The following is a 7,603-nucleotide window of genomic DNA, read 5'->3' on the forward strand; positions in this document are numbered from 1 at the left end:
TTAGTCATAACTAGAGCCCGGCCGATATTGGATTTCTGAGCCGATACCGATAAGACCGATATCCAGTACCTCCACCGATAACCCCGATATATTCAGCCGATATTCAAAAGATATGGAATCTAGCTCAAGGCCCATATTTAACACCTCAGAGCATTTCTTTCAACAACTTTACAGCCATTGATATGCTTGAACATGAAATAAATGATCAAGGAACTATAAAAATGTATCAAAAGCACCAATCCAGCAGTTGCAGATTACAGTTCACGAAGCACAATTTCTCGGCCCTTTCTCCAATGAGTGAACTTCTGTGGTCTTCCATAGATGATGTATATAGTACTAAACACAGTGAGCAGTTTTTCACTTGGTAGCATAGTTAGTGGCACAGCAGGAAATCTTTCTTCATTTCAGTTCCACCGCTCCCTTGCAGGGGATCTTTCCTTTAATGGTTAGTAGTAGGGTTTGGTCAAATATACGCCGTCCAATCCCAGAAGGCCACGTCGCCTTAATTGCCACGCCTACATTGTCGCCTTAATTGCCACGCCTATATGACACCCATTGTCACGCCTACAGGATGCCCATTGCCAAGTCACCTGCCACATCGTGTGTATTTATGAGCAAATTTCATTGTTTTGTGAATTTCAATACCGGTTTTCCATGTATATTTAGCAATATGTATTGAATAACTTGAAATGTATCATCACTAATTAATTAATATAAAATGCGATTTTAAGCGCTGCGACTTGAAAATATTAATATAATAACTTACTTTTTTGGATATAAATAACATTCAGATTACACATAAATTTCGAAAACTATGATGTCAATAGAATACTATAGTTGTCAGATATTCACAGATAACACTCATCAACGTTGAACTAGGCGCGGGGTTCTATGATGATATATCAAAATTCTACACATCATCACTAATTAATTAATTCATATAAAATGCGATTTTGAGCGCAGACAGATCGCGGTTTCGATTGCCGAGGTCTCCGCATTTCATGACCTAATATGAACGCACACTACAACTGAATTCATTCCAATACCTGCAAATTTACTTTGCATGTCGAGTATAAGGATAATTTAATCAGCGCTAAACGCCAGCGGACTAGCCGTAGGCGCACAATTCTCGGCGTTACAATTAAACAAACTTTTCGCGGCAGGTACGCGATTCCTAACGGTTTCTACAGTTTCCACATTTCACGACTTATTTTCTTTGGACGCATACAAGCGATTCCCAAGGTCGAGGCTATGGGAACAAATCAAGCATGAGTACGTAAATCTTGAGCTTAGATCTCCGAGATTCTTGTATGCAACTAACATTATAGACAATCATTCGACAATATTCAACCAGCAATAATGTTTTCGATATAGTGCATCATGTACAGCGACACGCCGATCAATTCAAATTCAACAATGGGATCCCCCGAACAATTATGAAGCCCGATTTGCGCTGAATATTAACGATACCAACAAATCGGAAGATCTCTTTTCCCTCTACATCTATAATAGAGGTACCATTCCATTGACCACGAATAACTTGAGATTCTGTGGGATCGAAATCGCAATCAAATAATATGAGAGTATCTTTTCCAGCTTTCAGAACTTGGACAATCGTGTCAGGACTATATCGCAACACCGCAGTATGTGCGCGTACAAAACGATACACAGTTATTTTTAGCGCCATCCGTAAGACTTATGTTCAACTTGCAGTGCAACTGATGATTTAAAGACGGTAATATCTCTTTCGAGTGTGACAATGGCACTCGTAAAGGTTATACAAACATTACCTTAAACTACTATTTACTTCATTGCAGAATTGATCGAAGTTACGATTGCAGCTGAAAAGAGTAAAGAGGTGAAAGCTAGTGATGATGACCTAACAATTACTGCTTGGAGCTGTCTATCCTTATTAAGGTACTTGGTAAGAACGTGATAAAGCCATTGAACAGCAATTTTACACTCGCGGTTTTATTGTTATATATTAAAATTATACATACATTTCGCGCGATCAACTACGCATGATTTTATGTGAATTTCACCGATAGTGTCCGAGTTCTATGTGACATAAGTACAATTTCAGCATCGGTATTTGCAATAAAACCTAAAAATTAGAGTTGCACCTTTTCGCGATTTATGCAGCTATTCGCGCAGATTTGCGTTAATGAAAAAAGTTAAAATTATGTACTCAAGTAGGTTGATGAGCAGAGTGCAAAACGGGTTAATATACCTGCTACCGATATTACCCCATTAACAAGTTATACAGGTGTAGGCAACACCGCAATCGCACGGATTTGGCTTTTATGATAAGTAAACATATGAAGTCAAGATTGACCCCGTACGCCTGCTAGATATTTACATCAGAAAACGAGGTTGTAGCTTGCGTTGCGTGTTTTGATTTCTAGGTAGGTCGGTATGGCGAAAATTGGTATTATGTATCTTGATGTATAGTTAGTTACATCCTATGTGATCTTGGGTCTCATTATCCATGATATTGTCGCCAATTAAATTCGTCGAGTAACGTAGTGGCAGCCTACGCCCCACAGCTGTAACACCAATGGATCCGTCGGCGATTTGACATTTCTATTGCTATATGGCACATTAATCATTATATTCAAGTTGTCATTGATCTGTTCCAATAGTCGAAGCTAAATCTAACGCTGATTTAATTTGACTTTGGTGATGACATGATTAATAGCCTAGTTATCAGGAGTATGGCTAAAACCCGGATTAGGCTGTACCGCTCCAATGCTATGATCTCAGGTCAATATTTGTCAAATTCTATAATATTAGACCTATAATTGTGCCTCGTCAACTGTCCGCTAGCTGCAAAATTATAACGTAACAGTTTTCGCGATATCGTGATGCATTTCTACTCTCGAATGGTGTTTGACAAACTATACCAAGTAGGCTATCAACTTGTACCTGTATTCGTACTTTACCTTTACACGTCGTTTTTGTATAATGGATACTAATTTTATTAAAAATAAACAAAAAGCGCGAAAAATTACATTTTATCCCGGAACGTAGCAAGAAAAAGCGTATAAATTTTGTAAAGTAGATAGAAAACTACACTATTCCGATGCACTGAAGACTCTTACACTCTGGATTTTTTGCAGTATATACTAATTTTACATTGCGGAGTATTCCATAAACGTTAATCCAGTGATCCTTCTTCTATTTTCAATCACGATCCGCTTATTATTCTAGGCTTCGAAGCCCACACCTAGTACGTTTTATGAGGATTAATATTTTTAGATTAAATATAGCGTATCGAGACTTCGTGAAAGTTACTTGGAAATAGTTATTTCTACCCTAATTTAATAGATTTCTCAGATATCGTTACAATGGAACTGGGTTGAGCGAGCGGTAAAGGCGTTGGACTTGAGTTTCAATGAACAGGTGTTCACGTGGCTTCGAACCCCACAGCCAGTACGTTTTACGGGGATTAACATTTTTAGATTCAAATATAGCGTATCGAGTACTTTTTCTCAACTGTAATAAAAACTTTTAGACTCTGGATTTTGTGTAGTAGGCTATATACTAATTTACAATACCGCATTTGTAATTCGTGCAAGTACAGGAATATCATAGTTCTTGTAAGAAACTTGTCTGCGCACAATATATCTTAATCATAAGTCCTACACATTCATGATTTCGTCCTAGTTTGAGTTTTATAAAATATTATACCGACATCGCGACATCTTTTAAAAACAAAACCATGATCAATGGTCGAGAGATCATTTTTGCTATTTTTCATTGACATAAGTCATTCTGGAACGCATTGAACGATATAGATGAAAATTAAGCAAATCCTAGGATCCTCATTTTCAAAGTAGCTTAGATCTCGAAATAAGCTTTGACTCGCTATTCTCCTCAAACCATGGAATTATCACGAGTATCAGCACCTTCGATCACTGAAGAAAAGGATGAAATTATATCCGAAGCATATTCCTTGACCAGGAATTTTATCATGTACGAACTCGACGGCTCATGCGTTAAATGTATCAATGCCTACAGTATAGAGTAGGCCTATACCCTACAAAATTTTCTGATTAATTCTCCCTACGTTAATTTACCATAAGAAAGACAATTTGACTCCTAAAGTCCGAAATTTTGGCGAGGGGCCAACAGTCAGTAAATCATTTCGAAGTGCAAGTACAGGAATATCATTTTGTCCTACAACTGTGTACTAACGTTCAAGGTGAGAATTTAATGTTTAGCATGCTAATTCTGTTATTGAAATTGACTATGTATGGGTATATGCTATGTTCACGAAAATCAGATATGCCTAAAAGTCGGTATTCGACTGCGATAGTTTCAAAGGTGTTCCATCATTAGATGTGTGTGATGAAATAAAAAAGTTTGCAGGGTATGACCACCACCAACATATAGAGTAGTGAGTGAGTAATTATCCTACATAGCGCGATTTTACTATATTCCGAGATCCGGATCACGATTCAAGTCTACCTGAGAATCCGAACCACCCTGTGAAGTTGATATATCAAGTTGTGAACCGTGAAAGGGTTGTAATCTCGGTGAAATAGTGTGCGACACATTTTTCCACAAGTCGAATGCATGTCGGTTCATACTAAGACCATGTCACGGTCAAATATGTGTGTGTTTTTCTATCTCCAAGTCAGCCACCCCCACATTGAATGTACAGAGTCGGTGCATGTATGAGACTTCAGAACATGAATTTGTAATCCATGATGCTTGTAGTGCCGACCATGATGTTATCCATGATGTATGTAATGTCACACACCTCGTTTACGCGAATACTTGGTATCTATGAACAATCGTGAAGTATACTGGATGTGTAATGTCTTGTTATTTTCATGGAAACATGGGGGTGTAACATGTTTGAATATTGTTCATTGGTTTATCGATTCAGAGTTGATATCCGGATCCGAGTCCTAGTTTAAGTTTTGGAAAATATGATACCGACATCCCGACATCTTTCGAAAACAAAACCGTGGTCAATGCTTAAGAGACCATTTTTACTATTTTTCATCGCCATAAGTCATTCTGGACCGCGAAAACGCATTGTACGATATAGATGAAACTTATGCAAATCCTAGGATACTCATTTTCAAAGTAGCTTAGATCTCGAAATAAGCTCTGACTCGCTATTCTCCTCAAAGCATGGAATTATCACGAGTATCACCTTCGGTTACTGAAGAAAAGTATGAAATTATATCCGAAGCATATTCCTTGACCAGGAATTTTATCATGTACGAACTCGACGGCTCATGCGTTAAGGTAAATACGAAAGCAGAGAGAACCTTACGTCGAGTTGGGGATGAAATGTTCGAGCGACATCGAACTGTCCTAAACGCAGTCTCCAAACGTCTCCGCTATGGTGATGTCGAAGTCAATGAAAAATATAAAGAATATTTACCCGATGAGCGAATGTTCCTGATGATAGCTGATGAAATTTACAAAGATACCAAAGAAAATTGGGGTAGGATTGTCTCCCTTTTTGTGGTCGGTAGCATTCTTGCTCGCAAGAACGAGGATGAACATCACGGGAACCATATAGAAGCTATCATACAGACAGTCGGAAATTACATTGCTAGCAGAAGACTAAAGTGGATTATGAAAAATGGAGGATGGGTAGGTGATTTACATGCTTTGCTTAGGAATTATAAATTATCTTTTAGCATGGATATATAGCGTATCTGCTCTCCAGAGCCCATATCATCTCTCGATGATGAAACTCAGCTTTACCCTCCAATTCGGTTCCCGACACGATAACTTTCCTTCGTACGATCATTAGGGCTTCTATTTTTGTTGCAGGATGGCTTTGTAGGATTCTTTGATAATACCGCTCTCGACTACAATAAAGTTTGGAAGGGACTCGTGTTTGTCGGAATCGGACTGACATCTATAGCAATGGCATTATCAAGATAATGGATGTTCGTATGTTTTGTCTCATGTAATATTTTAAGAATAAAATTCTTCATCGTTTAATCGCATCCATTTTACTGTAGGATGTATACAGTTTCTTCTGAGAATACTCGAAGGATTGCGCCATATGGAAACCTTCTTTATACTTTTAATTTTTTCAAATTTCTACAGATAACGCAGTCGAATACCGACTTTTACGCAAATCTGTTTTGCGTGAACATAACAGAGACCTACACATAGTCAATTTTATTTAAATGCATTGCGACGCTGTCACTTGGCTCTTAATTGGGTTGTTTCATCTGAAAGAACTAATTTTGTTTGTTATAATACTTTATTAGACTTGTATGGCGAGGCGTCTGGTATCGAGAAGTGAGATCGCAAGCAATCATTGAGTCAGTCGTGATGTCTGATTGGGAGTGTCGGCCTCTTATATCCAGCAAGTGTAATGTGCCATATTAGGTCATAAGTATCGTAGGCCACGCGTGAAGTATACAAATTTCGATGTTGCGCAAATACCACAAACTTTGCTTGCTTTCAGAGCCGGCAACTAAATGCAAGACAGACTTTACGCAAAATTAGCTATTCTGAAAATTTTGTCAAGGTAATGGTTTGAAAACTTATACTTGAGCACTCATACTTCTTGAGAATACCCAAGTAGGTTTTTTGCCTAGATGCAGCACATAGTCTCAAGTCCTTATGATATTGGAGTACATCAACTTCATGATAGCTAGAGTATTAAACAGTAATATACCTAGAGTACTAACGTTTTACTTACTCGGAAATGACTACTTCTACCTTATTTTAAAGGATACCTCATTCGAAGCGAAATTGTATGTGGTTTTGGATAACATCCAAGATGTAGGCTCACTTTGAAGGTTACTTCGTAAAACTCAAATATTGCGCAGTGAGAGTTCGCAAATTCTCGAAGTATTTTTGTTATTTTTATTGCGATAAGTCATTCTGCAGCGCGAAAATGCGTCGTAGGATATAGATGAAACTAGCACCACTCATCAAGACCGCTGAAAACAGTACGTTTCAACATTTAGTAGCAGTAAATTTGTAGTAAAGTACAAGACGTGATGATTTCTGAGTGAGTTAAAAAGTATTGCAGGTATAGTTTACCTGAAAACCGAATACTCTGAAATAGAAGTAGATGCAGTGTAAATAGTTAATCACTTGATTAAGTTTAGCGCAAGCAGATAAAACCTATACTTGAGTAGTACAAAATGCACGAGTACTTCGCTATCGCCTCCCTGCACGTAATAAGTGCTTTTACCGATACTCGTCGGTTTCAGTTTAGATAGAATTCAGAAACCGAATAATTTCATAAACATAAGCTAATTTAATGAATTTACTCGAATGTACTATGCCGCCCTGATAAGATTAATTATAATATACTTATCATGTTACAGCGATTTTTCTAGCGTAGAAAATCTTTAAAATGTAGTAAGCAGGCCAAATGAAGATATTCGTTGAGTTGAATAAACATAAAAAATACTCTAGACCACTTTATCGGTACTTTACAGTTTCAGTTTTAGATAAAATTTATCCCTTTCACCTATAATTACAACTCCTCGCTATCTAAACATGTTTAGAATATATTATTTGCGATGATACGAACCCGTGAAGTACTCAAGTAGCTTTTCGTAGGATATAGATGAAACTGACAACACTCACCAAGACCGCTGGTCCA

This window comes from Botryllus schlosseri, chromosome 3 (genome assembly GCF_051294905.1).
Source record: "Botryllus schlosseri isolate E-star chromosome 3, Bs_hap1, whole genome shotgun sequence".
Lineage (NCBI taxonomy): Eukaryota > Metazoa > Chordata > Ascidiacea > Stolidobranchia > Styelidae > Botryllus > Botryllus schlosseri.